At 43.6% G+C, this 14461-nt stretch overlaps 1 protein-coding gene and 1 pseudogene across 4 annotated transcripts in view; one reads left to right on the plus strand and one right to left on the minus strand.

Annotated features, from left to right (window-relative positions):
• PSD3 (pleckstrin and Sec7 domain containing 3) overlaps nt 1-14461 on the plus strand; it is a 597461-nt gene that overhangs the window by 189210 nt on the left and 393790 nt on the right. The gene's annotated exons all lie outside the window — the stretch shown is intronic.
• LOC136403251 (amidophosphoribosyltransferase-like) lies at nt 4339-13259 on the minus strand (annotated as a pseudogene).

Below are 14461 nucleotides of genomic sequence, written 5' to 3' on the forward strand. Positions count from 1 at the left end.
GCCGGTTGGCTCAGTGGTAGAGCATCGGCCTGGTGTGCAGGGGACCCGGGTTCGATTCCCGGCCAGGGCACACAGGAGAAGTGCCCATCTGCTTCTCCACCCCTCCCCCTCTCCTTCCTCTCTGTCTCTCTCTTCCCCTCCCGCAGCGAGGCTCCATTGGAGCAAGGATGGCCCGGGCGCTGGGGATGGCTCCTTGGCCTCTGCCCCAGGCACTAGAGTGGCTCTGGTCGCAACAGAGCGACGCCCCTGAGGGGCAGAGCATCGCCCCCTGGTAGGCAGAGCGTCGCCCCCTGGTGGGCAGAGCATCGCCCCTGGTGGGCGTGCCGGGTGGATCCCGGTCGGGCGCATGCGGGAGTCTGTCTGTCTCTCCCCGTTTCCAGCTTCAGAAAAATTAAAAAAATAAAAAATTAAAAATTAAAAAGATTTTATTGTTTAAGAGCTGTTTTAGGTTCACAGCAAAATAAAGAAGAAGGCACGGAGATTTCCTACTTACCCCTCCCCCCACACATTCATCTCACCCCACACCCCCATTATCAGCACTCGCCACTCGCCATCAGAGTGAGACATTTGTTACAATCGACGAATCCACGGTGTATATATAAACTCGGAAAGTAATTTAAGTTCTTTATTTAGTTTCTACTATTATTTATTTTGCAATAAATCATTAGAAGGTTTTCGTGATGAAGAGTTAAGAAGTTCCATCCTAGCAAAATGGTTAAGTAACATAACAGTTACCCTCTCAGCCTAGACTGGCTAGATTCAAGTCCTGGTGTTTCTGCTATAATTTAGATCCTATCTCTTGTCCTGAATTTAATTTTCACGAGGCACTATTTTTTAGGATCATCTACATCAGTGCTATCTAATAGAAATATATGTTATATATATGGTTTAAAAATGTTCAGTAGCAAAGAAAATAATATATCTAGTAGCTACTTTTAAAAAGTAAAAAGAAACAGGTAACATTAACTTATTAATGTTTTATTTAACCTGGTAGATCCAAGATATTGTCATTTCAATATGTAATTAGTGTAAAAATTATTAATGAGATAATCTGTATTTTTTTCATGCTGTGTCTTGGAAAGCTGGCGTGCAGTTTACATTTCCAGCACATCTGCCATGTTTCAGGTGCCAGAGAGCCCCACGTGGCTGCGGAGGCTCAGTGGTCACAGGTGTAACAAGTAGTTTGTACCTTTATTTCATCATTGTGAGTATTAACACACTGTGTGCTTTAGAGATAGCACTTATAGTTAGTTAAATATTAAAAATTAGGATAGAATTTTTTGTGTTAATTTAAATGAATAGGTGAATATATGGAAAACATTATTATAAATATGTAAAAAACACAATGAGCTGCTGATTGACTTCAGCAATGGCTGTCAGAGGTGAGGGTCTACACAAATCAAAGATGACTGAGACTTTTAAGTAACAAGTTTTAGCAAAATTGTTTAGGAGAATTTGCTCTTTAGATAACTTCTGCATAGTAGTAATAACTGTAACTTCACTAAGAGCTTTGAAAGGTGAGAAGCACCATTCCAAGCACGCTTCACATCCGTTTTCATTTGATTTCCACAGACTCCCATTAGGTAGGTAGGTACTGTTATGGCTCACATTTTACAGATGGGGAACCTGAGAGACCAGAGAGGTTTAGTAATTTGCTCCGGGTCACACAGTGGGTAAACTGTGGATCTAGGATTTGAACTCTAGACACTCGGATTCCAGAGCTTACTCTCTTAAAGTCTGTGCCAGACGGATTCCCTCAGCACGTTTCGGCCGTGCATCTTTAATTGTACGATTAAGGAATAAAGAGTGTAGATTGCTCGTGTGTTCTGGAAACTTCACTATAAATTGACTCTTTAAATAAATCACAACCTGTTTGCCATTAATTTTCTTTAATTTCAGAGTTGCTTTACCCTAATGTCTGACTGATCTTCAATTTTAATTGAGCCTCAACACTTTCTCTGCCAAACCCTGACTTAGGGGAAAAACAGCTAATGAGATGTAAGGCAGACTGTGGGTGTGGTAGAGAACTAGAGCTTACAGCTTGATTGCGGGGATAAGGCACTAATACTAATGAAATGTTATTATAACTTACTATTTAAAAATTTTCTTATTTAGTGAGAGAACAGGGAGGCAGAGACAGACTCCTGCGTGCACTCTGACCGTGATCCACCCTGCAAGCCCACTAGGGGGCGATGCTCTGCCCATCTGGGGCTGTTGCTCTGTTGCAACCAGAGCCATTTTTTAGTGCCTGAGGTGGAGGCCATGGAACCGTCCACAGCTCCCAGAGCCAACTCACTCCAATCGAGCCATGGCTATATCACAGGATTTTACAGTATATAGGTATTTTTGTATATTTATTATTTTAATTATTTTTGCAGTAAAATAAGCACTTTCTAGCCTAAAATGTTGAAAACAATATAAAATATTAATTAAAACATATTAAAAGAATATTAAATCAAAATAAAGCCTTAAAAATGTATGTAAATAATAAAATAAATATAAGGTCACTACTTCGAGGATTTTTCTCCTGTCGCGGGGAGTTCTGGGACCTAATCCCACCATAGAGGAAGGACCACTGTGTTTTCTCAGATTGGTTTGAAAAACCAAACCAACTTTCTGTGTAGATGTGTTTGGACAGAGATTGGGTCTCTACTTGGATGTTTTAGATTAAATGCTTATATTTGGAAGAGATGGATTACAGGAATTGGCCATCAGATGAGTTGTATAAGTGTACAAATGAAAGACTCTTTTCAGTTCTCTCCAGCCTTGGGATTTTAGAAAAAGTCTAAACTTGATAAAACATTTTATTCTATTTTTTTATTGAATTTATCAGGGTAACATTGGTCAACAAAATTATACAGGTTTCAGGTACATAATTCCAGGACGCATTGTGTGCTCACCACCCTCAAGTCCAGTCTCTCTCTGTCACCATTCATCCTCCCACACCCTCCTCCACATCCCCAGTCCCCATCCCCTAGAGTCACCCACTGTTGTTCCTGTGGTGAGTTTGCAATGTAGAGAATTAAGATCTCAGTTTTTCTGGAAGTTAAGTTGTAGATTGTGATTTAATAATAGAATGTCAAAGCTAAGAAGGGCCTTTAAATATTTTAGCCTATATAACCTCATTTTGCAAATGAGGAGAAGAGTTAGAATAAAGACCCAGTTGGACAAGTATTCAGGTATTGACTTCAGCTCCACTGCATTTAAAAAAAAAATTACAATTATTAATGCGCAGGGGAAACAGACGGAACCACTTACAGCGCATTTTTAAAGGTCCTATTTAATGTTCTCCAGCGCTAACGCAGTGAAGCAGCCTTGGTTCAGTTTGTTCTAATTGGGGCACACTTGAGTTCTTTCTTTCTTTTTAAAAAAAAATCTCATCTGAGTGTGGAGCTCAGTGATTTTCCTAAAGAAAGCTGTCAGTTTCTTCAGTTTATTTAATGCCACAGTGTTTTATTTCCCTGAAAACATGAGCATCTTCACATTGGAATTAGACATGCTACAGTGGCGCTAATCATTTATTATTAATTCAACAAATATTTGCTGGGGACCTCCTGTGAGCCAAATGCCTTCCGAGCATAACTATAGTGTCAGCTTTTACTCTGAGAGGGGATGTTTCTGTGTAGGTTTTATGTTTTTTGACAAAAAGATGAGATCTGCCTTTTTCTTCCTTCTCTCCCTCCCTCCCTTCCTTCCTTCCATTTATTTATTTAATTTTTTATTAAGTGAGAGACAGGGAGGCGGAGAGACAGACTCTCGCATGTGCCCTGACCACCAGGATCCACCCTGGTTGATGCTCTGTCCCTCTGAGGCCGCTGCTCCATGGCTTGGCAACCAAGCTATTTTAGTACATGAAGCGAGGCCATGGTGCCATCCTCAGCGCCTGGGTCCAACTTGCTTGAACCATTTGAGCCATGGTTGTGGGAGGAGAAGAGAAAGAGAGAGTGAGAGAGAGAGAGAGAGAGAGAGAGAGAGAGAAGAGGAGGGGGAGGGGTGGAGAAGCAGATGGTCGCTTCTCCTGTGTGCCCTGACTGGGAATCAAGCCCAGGACTTCGACATGCCGAACTGATGCTCTACCACTGAGCCAACTGGCCAGGGCCTTTTTATTTTATTATTATTGTTATTTTTAACATATCACTAGCAATTTAAAAGAATTCCTTTGGAGTTTCAACCAGTTGTAGTCAGTCTTGATTTAGTGAGCCACACATTTTGACCAGTTGGCGCAGGATTGGAATTAGTGCAGTTGGCGGTTTGGTCATTGGTAGTTACATGAGTAAATACAACCAAAGAAGTGTAAAGCTCTTGAAAATATTCTACCGTATTCCAGTTTGAAAAACATCATGACTTCATGATGGAATCTGACAGACCTGGGTCCGAATCCCACATCTCCATGGCGATGATTTTGACCAAAAGCATGAATCCTCTGAGCTTTAGTTTCCTCACTGGTAAAATGGAGTTAAAACCTGTTATATGAGGCCTTTTTGATGACTAAGTGACTCCCCATGTTAAATGTGCAGCTCACCACCTGGGACATTGTCAACATTTAATGAAAGCCTAGCTATTATTATGATTATTTAGTCTAGGGAATTTTAAGAATTGGTGAAAGTTATTTAAGAGATAGATTTAGGGTGCTAACACAGAGCCTCAATTTTATTTTTAGTTTAAACTAAATGTCTTGAATGCCTTTGTCTAAAAGTCCTGACATTGAAACAATGCTGAAAATAATACCTCTCACTTAATTAACACAGTTTAGTTTTACATGTTATGACTTAATCTTTTTGAATGTCACTAGCTGTTTTCTGTGGTGTCACAATTTGGCAAATTCTAGAAGTCTTCTCTACGTTTCATAGGCATTATCAGTTTTGGACCAATTCTGGAGGTTTGACTATTGATTAAAGGAGGCAGAGGGGTTCTTGCCTGTAGGTTACATTTGACATCAAGCTGAGGAACTGGTTCACTGTGAGGCCTCCTTGGGTTAGGAATGTGTGTGCATGCACGTGTGGTGTGTTTGTGTGTGTGTGTGTCCGTCCGTGTGTACATGTATACTCTGTAACCCAGGATCTTTGTCCTCCCAGAAAGTAAACACAGCACCTTCTGATTGTATGGTCAAATTCGCCTCTGTAATTTTTTCTCCTTATATTAAATTTATTGTGGTAAAATTACAGAAGTAGTAATGTTTTCTATTCGCATGTTTTTATACCTGGAAAGTCAGTCTGACTTCTAGTTCACTGTTGTATCTACAGCAGTACAGTTGGACTTGCCGGTGTCCGGAGAGAAGGAGAGAGCGCTGGGTCAAGTGCCTCGGCCTCTGCCGAGCCCTCTGTGCGGCCTCACTTCCTTCAGCCCCGCCTGCACCTTTTCCCAGGGCTTTAACTGTCGCCCAGCCGAGCCCATCGTTTCATCTGGGTCATGGCAGAGGGCTCGAGGGCCCTGTGGACATTCTGTCCCTGGAGGCAGTATTTTGTTTCCCTCTCCTTTCAGTCATTTGAAAGTCCGTTGGCACGACTAAGGCCATGTGTTAATGTAACGTTTCAGAATGATTTTTGGTTGGTCTGTCAGTGAGTGGTATTGTCGCAAGAATCTGAGCACATGGAAAGGTAGGTGCTTGGCAGGTCTCTGCTGAAGAGAGGGGCTTGTGCAACCTTTTTTCGGATTGTGTAATGAATTTTTTAAATTATATTTTGAAACAAATTTTTTTTTTTTAAACAGAGTCAGAGAGAGGGACAGATAGGGACAGATAGACAGGAAGGAAGAGAGATGAGAAGCATCAATTTTTCGTTGCAGCATCTTAGTTGTTTGTTGATTGCTTGTTCATTGATTCCTCTCTTATATGTGCTTTGACCCAGGGGGAGAGGGCTACAGCAGAGCCAGTGACCCCTTGCTCAAGTCAGTGACCTTGGGCTCACACCAGGAACCTTGGGCTTCAAGCCAGCATCCTTTGGGCTCAGGTCAGCAACCATGGGGTCATGTCTATGATCCCACACTCAAGCCAGTGACCACACGCTCAAGCTGGTGACCCCATGCTCAAGCCGGATGAGCCCACGCTCAAGCCGGGGGCCTCGGGGTCTTGAACCTGGGGTCCTCCGCATCCCATTCTGATGCTCTATCCACTGTGCCACCGCCTGGTCAGGCTGAAACAAAATTTTTAATTTTAAACTTTTCTCCTGAGTATGAGAAAGGCCTGGTAATTATAGAGATTAGGATATATAGAACTATTTAGAGAAGAAAACAAAAACCAACTATTCTTCCTCTGCTTAAAGATAAGACAATGTTAACTTTTTAAAGGCATTTGTATTCTCTAATTCTGAACGTGTATGCGTGTGTGTTCAAATGGTATATATACAATTTTACATGTTATTTTACTTCGTTCAATTTTATATTGTAAATATTTTCCTATGTCATTAAAACTATTTGCAAATATAGTTTTTAAAGGACCACCTACTATTTAATCTTAGGGCTTTTCTGAAACTCATTTACCCAGTTCCCTATTATTGGATATTTAGGATATTTCCAGGTTTTCATTGTTATGACATACATAGACCCCCACACACATACTTTATATATAAAAGCTTTATATATATAAACATTTGTCTATCTCTGATTATTTCTATAGACTATTTTTATTTAAGAAGAGTTTGAGAGTCAAAGGTATGAACTTTTTAAGGCCCCCAAATCCATATTCCTCTTGGAAAAGGTGGTCCCATTTACATTTTACACTTTGGTATAGAGTCAAACAAAGCATTTGTAGTTTTTAAGTGGTATAGGTTAGGGATGGCTTTATTGTTGCTATTATCTAAGTTGAACCTTTCAAAGGAGGTTGTGGAATCACAGAACTAGAATATTTAGATCTAGATCTAAAAAAATCTAGTTCTGCCTTGATATTTTATAGACGAGGAAACCGGAGGTCAGATAGCTAAAGATACAGCCAGGACTGGAGACTTCACTCCTTGTCCCTCATCTTCCTCATCTTGCTCCTTTATGCACCAGAGACAGTCGTCCCCCAGGACTGGATTAGAGGGGAGTAGAGCCTATGGCCAACCTTCGTGCCCCAGCACAGCCTCTGCTTGGGCAATAGTACCATTACCCGTCGTCTGGCCCCATGGCATGCCTGTGTTTCTAGCAAAACCCCTGGGCTTAAGTTTGACAGGCCTGGCTTGAGTGATGTGTCCGTCCCTGCGGCCGAGGGGTGGAGAGCCCGAGCCACGTGCCTAGATTGCATCGCCCTGGGTGGGTATGAGGGAAAGTTGCCAGTTTCAGCCTAAGTGCATGGAGTGAAAATAGGAGAGAAATGATTTAATGGTTTTCAGTCTTTTTATACTTGGGGACCAGTGAAGATAGGAGAACTATTTCAGGGGCCAGTAAGGCAGAAATTACCCTGAGCATAGGTGAATTTCAACTGAGATCCTTGGGTCTATAATCTCATATATACATAACATCGGGGTGGTTAACTCTCTTGCTGACTGGCACGAAATTTCTGGTGAACCTGTGGTTGAAATACACTGATTTTAAAGAACGAAAGAGGTGTTCTGTTATCAGAAGGAACAGTGCCGGGCAGGCTGCAACAACATGTCCACGGCAGATGCATCGGAGCAGGCCAGAGGCAGCATATGCCACATAGAGGAAGGGCAAGCACCGCATGGCGGCCACGAGTTGAGCATCTGAAGAACTGAAAGGAGGCCCGGGGCCTGGCCACGTGAGGAAGGAGGGGTTGCGGTTGGGAGATGGGAATGGAGGGGATGGAATTGGAAAGGTGAGATGAAGCCAGATTGGGCAGGCCCTTATGGTTAAAGGAAGGCGCTTGGATTATATTCTTAGAAAATGGGAAGTCATGAAGGGGTCAGCCTTTAAAAAAATCACTCTCCATTTCATTGTCCACAGGAAGCAGGGAAATCAATTAGGAGGTGTTTGTAGGTGAGAGATGAAGGTTTCTTGGACAGGAAAGGTGGCCGTTGTGATACAGATAGGTGGGAAGATAAATGACCCACATTTTGTGTAGATCAGCGGAACCTGATGACTGATGGGATGTAAGGAAAGGAAGAATGAGGTAGATTTCCAGCTTGATGAACAAATGGGTGGAGTTGCCATTATTGAGGTTTAGCATTCTTGGAATTTTTTTGTGTGTTACTCAATTCCTTCCACTTAGACTGGAAACTTCTTCAGAACAAGGATTACATATCATCTCTTTCTTCACCGTTGATAAGCTTAAGGAATAAAACCAAACCCTACTGCCTGACCTGTGGTGCAGTGGATGAGGCATCAGCCTGGAAGGCCGGGGTCACTGATTTGAAACCCCGGGCTTGCCTGGTCAAGGCACATATGAGAAGCAACTACTATGGATTGGTGCTTCCCTCTTTCTTTCCCCACCCCTTTCTCTCTCTCCTCTCTCTAAAATCTTTAAAAATAAATCCTATTTGTTATGACATTTGTTGTTTTTGGTTTTAAATTTGTTCAAAATGATATAAATTAAATGAGAAGAAAGTACCATGAGCTACACTGAATAGAAAATGGAATATTGCCTCAGAGCTAAAGAAATAGGCCCTGGGTAATTTATTGATATAGCTGTAACTTCTAACCCCTGATATTCTCATTTCATCATCTATCATGTTCTTGTTCTTCCGAGTAATTTTTTTCTGCCCAGAAATAGTGGGGGTTTTGTCCCCTTATTTGGTGTTCTTCTATACTAAAAGAAAAACAAAACACAAATAGCAAGATATGTTGTCTTTGGGTGGTCTCTCTACCTTCCATGCTGTTTTCTCCATTCCTTTGGGTCTCTTTTCTTTTTCCCTTACCAAAGGGCTCATTCTGAGGAACCTGTGAAAAGAGACCAGTCCATTGGCCTAGCAACAGCTCCCTGAGGTTATAGGGCAAACCAGTCCTCTTGACAGAGGGCTTCTAACGTGCCAGCGCGTGCCTGGCGAGCGAGGCCTCAGGTGCTCACCCATGCTACTCCACCTCATCCCGGCTTTGGTTTGCTTTCTTCATGGTTCTTGCTGTCTCTGGCATGCTTTTTATTTCCACCCAAGAGAAATTTTAGAACAGGAAGATTTGAATAGAGATAATTGGGAAAAAACCAAGTTGCCGGCATGACCCCAGCTCCCCTTACCTGGAGCCCTCACTGTGCAGGCTGCTGTTTCTGTAAAGATGGCGACGGTCCTGGGGTTCCCCTGACCCAGGCTGGCATCCATTGTGAGGCCTTTAGGCTGAATGTGAGGCACCAAGTCTAACACGTGGTCACCTTCCGGGGCAAAAACATGCTTTTTGTTCTGTCATTTCTCCATTTGCTACAGATTTTATTTATTTATTTATTATTATTATTATTATTATTTTTGTCTTTTTCTGAAGCTGGAAACGGGGAGGCAGTCAGACAGACTCCCGCATGCGCCCAACCTGGATCCACCTGGCACGCCCACCAGGGGGCGATGCTCTGCCCCTCCGGGGCGTCGCTCTGCTGCGACCAGAGCCACTCTAGCGCCTGGGGCAGAGGCCAAGGAGCCATCCCCAGTGCCCGGGCCATCTTTGCTCCAATGGAGCCTTGGCTGCGGGAGGGGAAGAGAGAGACAGAGAGGAAGGAGAGGGGGAGGGGTGGAGAAGCAGATGGGCGCCTCCTCTGTGTGCCCTGGCCGGGAATCGAACCCGGGACTTCCGCACGCCAGGCCGACGCTCTACCACTGAGCCAACCGGCCAGGGCCTGCTACAGATTTTAAAACTGATGATAAAGAACATTTCAGAAACCGAAGATGTTTTCCCTACTCTTTATTTGCATACTTCTGAAGGGCTTTCAGTTCCGTTCCTAAAAAATTTCTAAGGAGAAATGACCCAGAACTGTTTGGGGTCTCTTCCACACTCTGATATCAGTACTTGTTTTTAACCTGTGGTGGTGTCTCTGAATATTTATGTGGAAACATGTTTAGGGAAAGGGCCGTGGCAAGGCTTGGCTTGTGGGGTCGAGTGAGCACTGTCGAGTTGGGTAATTAGGCAGCTACAAGCGTGTGGAACAGAAGCCATGATTAGACTAATTAGTTAAGCCACTGTAAGTGCCGCACGGACCCGAGGGCTCTGGCCTGGAAACGCTGCCTTGCCGGATTAGTTTGATGGATGAAAAACAGGTTTCACACTTGGGGTTTTACTTATTTTTAAAATTAGAGATTTATTTGTCTGGTTTTTGTCTGTTTCAGTGTTATGTCTCTGATAACAGAGAGGCAGCATATCTTACTTTAGGGTTTGGGGACAGAGCTTCCTGCTTCTGTTTCTATCTCTGTCACCCCATTCTGGTGGAGCAGACATCACAGGACGCCTTTAGTCAAGTCTTTGCAAAGAACCAGAATGTTTTATTGGGTCAGCGTATAAGAAACTTGATGAAGCCCTGGCTGATTGGCTCAGTGGTAGAGCGTCAGCCTGGCGTGCAGAAGTCCTGGGTTCGATTCCCGGCCAGGGCACACAGGAGAAGCGCCCATCTACTTCTCCACCCCTCCCTCTCTCCTTCCTCTCTTGTCTCTCTCTTCCCCTCCCACAGCTGAGGCTCCATTGGAGCAAAGATGGCCCGGGCGCTGGGGATGGCTCCTTGGCCTCTGCCCCAGGCGCTGGAGTGGCTCTGGTCGCGGCAGAGCAACGCCCCGGAGGGGCAGAGCATCGCCCCCTGGTGGGCAGAGCGTCGCCCCTGGTGGGCGTGCCAGGTGGATCCTGGTCGGGCGCATGCGGGAGTCTGTCTGAATGTCTCTCCCCGTTTCTAGCTTCAGAAAAATACAAAAAAAAAAAAAAAAAAAAAAAAAAAAAAAAAAGAAACTTGATGAGTATCTTTCTGATCACTCAAAAAATTACTTAATTACATTACATATATTTGTCACCAACACGTCACAGTGAAGTCACAGAAAGTAGGATTATGTAGTTCACCACAGTACAGATCAATGAAAACACATATTTCATCTTCTCTGCAGTTCACAATGCTGTACTTATATAAATTTAAGGCAAGCAGTTCAACAGTGTTCAGATTAATTGGTAAAGAATTGTAATTTAGACTTCGGAAACTTGTGAAATAGAAGGCTGTGATGGAGAAACATTAAGAAATGTGTAGCCCTGGCCGGCTGGCTCAGTGGTAGAGCATTGGCCTGGCATGTGGATGTCCTGGGTTCAATTTCCTGGTCAGGGCACACAGGAGAAGTGACCATCTGCTTCTCCACCCTTCCCCCTCTCGTTTCTCTCTCTTCCTCTCTCTCGCTTCCCCTTCTGCAGCCATGGCTCGATTGGAACAAGCTGGCCCAGGGTGCTGAGGATGGCTCCATGGCCTCTGCCTCAGGTGCTAGGAAGAGCTTGGTTGCTGAGCAATGGAGCAATACCCCAGATGGGCAGAGCATTGCCCCCTAGTGGGCTTGCTGATTGATTGCAGACCAGGCACATGTAGGAGTCTGTCTCTCCGCCTCCCCTCCTCTCACTGAATAAAAGGAAAAAAAAATAAGAAATTTGTAGTTATCAAACTGTCACAGTATCATATTCCTTTATAAAAGCATTTCAATAAAAGAAAATAAAAACTATGAAAATAAAATAAAAACTGTAGAAAACACAAAAGTCAAACAAAGTTTTTGTTTAATAATTTCCCTGAGTCTCTTGTTTTTAAAAACCCAATGCAAGTGAGGCCATTCAGAACTGACCTGAGTCTTGCCTCCTCTGTGCTGCTGTGAGAACTATAGTACATTTACGACAGGAGGCTATACACTCAGTGGTTCCGGGGCTGTATTCCAATGCCAGTTTGCTTTGCCATGGCCATAGGGAGGTGGTACTCCCTCTCACAATTGCATCATCTCTAGCAGTGGTTTTTAACCACCAGTCTGCAGACTGGTGCAAGTTCACCAGAATTTCGTGCTGGTCTATGAAATATCATAGTTAACTTGTATGAAGATTATAGAATTATACGGTCTATAGGACAGTTCTTTTGCCTTTAAAGTTGTCTGACAATATTCTCTCTCTCTCTCTCTTTTTTTTTTGCAACACCAAGTTGTGTTAACCTCATAGTTGGCTGAATGAAGGTTCTTCCTCTTAGCGGTTTTTACACAGCACCTCCACACATGGGAACGCGCTTCCCTGCGTCACCCAGAGCAGCGGATGTGTAGCAGCTCCAGACCTGTGCTAACCAACTCTGCCTCCACAGGCGCTTCCCTGTCCAGCTGCTGACCGCAGCAGTGTCAGGTCTTCAAATATACCATCTGGGCTTGCAAAATAAACATATTCAAAGATACTAAAATTCACTGGGTTTTCTTCAGACCTTGATATAAAATTAAGAGTTTGGACATTATGTCTGTACATTTCCATAATTCCTCCAGGCATGACTTCATGGTAATATCTTGCACCAGTAGATAAAGAGCTACAAGATTCTGAAGACACCACCCATCTTTCTATTTCTGAAGACTTTTTATCATTTATATCAGATACAGGAAGGAATAAGACAGCCGATGTATAGAGGATGATTTCTGTAAGGATCTCGTACTGCATGAATAACGTCTCTGTGCATTATAAGTAGGGAGTAGGCTGTGGGCACTTCTTTCATTACGTTTTTAATCCTTGCTACCCAGACTGGGGTGTCATCTTATCTCTGAGGTGGGGTATATGCCAGTAACTGGTCATCATTTCACTTTCAGAACTCATTGACTTCAAAAAGCTTTTCCTTTAATGGAGCAGTATTCCCAATTCTTCACTATGTGCCACATCTCTTTTCCTGTGAAGTGTTTCAACAACAGAGAACTAACAGTGTTAGCCCTGGATGGGTAGCTCAGCTGGTGAGAGCATCGTCCCAATATGCCAAGGTTATGGGCTCGATCCTGGGTCCGGGCACATACAAGGATCAACCAGTGAATACATAAATAAGTGGAGCAACAAATGAGTGTTTCTCTCTCTCTCCCCCTCCCCCTTGCTTCCTCTCTCTCTACAATGAATCAGTAATTAAAAACACAGAACTTAACAGTTTTTGAATCCAGTTTCCTATAGTGGCATGCCTTGTGTGACCAATTCCAAGATTTGAACTGTGTAATTTCTTCACATTGTCTTCAGTAAATACGTGATTTTTATGACTCGTTCCCTGGGGTGTGCTGAGTGTTGGTACTGAATTCCCATCTCTTCTGACAACCAGCACTCTCCTGACCCCAGGGCTGTGGCTCCGCAGAGTCCCAGACAGGCCACCTGTGGCCCATCCAGCTGCGTGGGCCACACTCCTGAGTGGATGCTCCCAAACACAGCAGATTCCTCTCGGTCCCCAGCTCCTCTAGCTCCATGTCCCCGCGGAGAGCACGGGGAGGGACCTGCTGCCACCATGGCAGGGCTCAGAGCACAGGCCAGCTGGCCACACAGCCAGGCCAGCAGGCCTCAGAAGCTTGGGTCATCCACCTCTGGTCATTTTCATACAGTGAATTTCACGTGTTTACTTATCTAACATTTCTTGGTGCCTGAGTGTGAAGGATCACAGATCTCTGTAGCCATTAAAGACTGTTGTCCCCACTGCTTGGTGCATGGCAGGTACTATGTAAATATAAATATTTTTTGAAACAAGGAGGGAGTTAAGGACAGGCCTTTGTTTTGTATTTTGTGTGTATGCTTAGAATTACCTCATGGAATTGGAGCTTATTTTGTAAAACGGATTGTTTTAAAAAAAGAAAACAAATTTCTGTAAATCTAATCCCATTTATTTTCCTGTAGTTTTAACACTTGGGCTAAATCTCTTCAAAGAATTTGCTTCTAAAAAAAATAATAGCAGGAATGCTGTAGATAGATCTTTTATGAATAAAAATGCAAAGGGAAAGTGTTATGTCAGATTTTAATGTGGTACAAGGTATAACTTACCAAGTCCTTTTACACATGCTGTGTTGTTTGATCCTGCGGTCACTCTGAAGGAGGCGAGGCAACATCTGTCCCTGCGCAGGCCCCTCATAGTGGGCACGTTGTGCGGGGTTCAGAAAAGCGAGGTGCTTTTCCTTGTGCCCATGGCTAGGACATAACAGGGATAGGACAGTACTACTCATCGACTCACTGCTGTCTCGTTTCAGTCTGCTCTTAAAGAGAACACTCGTCTGTACCCAGCTGACAAAAGGCTCTTTTGAAGAATCCGTCGGGCATTCAGTGATAAGTGAAGCATCTAACTCTTCAAAAAAAAACCCAAACACTGGCAATATAGATACTAATCTGATAAACAAAATACGGTGCAATTGAAAATGCTTGTGAGACTGTTTTCAAACGTTAAGCATGTTGTGCTGATTTGACCGCTTTCCTGACCTTAGGTGAGAGCTGATGGGTGTGATAAAATGTGTAATGAGGTAGAGCCAGGCGGACCTTTGAACACTTCTATCCCTGAGTGTATTTTTTTTTTTTTTTTTTTGTATTTTTCTGAAGTTGGAAACACAGAGGCAGTCAGACAGAATCCCGCATGCGCCCGACCAGGGACCAGGACCCACGCGGCATGCCCACCAGGGGGCGATGTTCT

Source organism: Saccopteryx leptura, chromosome 4 (genome assembly GCF_036850995.1).
Source record: "Saccopteryx leptura isolate mSacLep1 chromosome 4, mSacLep1_pri_phased_curated, whole genome shotgun sequence".
Taxonomy (NCBI): Eukaryota; Metazoa; Chordata; class Mammalia; order Chiroptera; family Emballonuridae; genus Saccopteryx; species Saccopteryx leptura.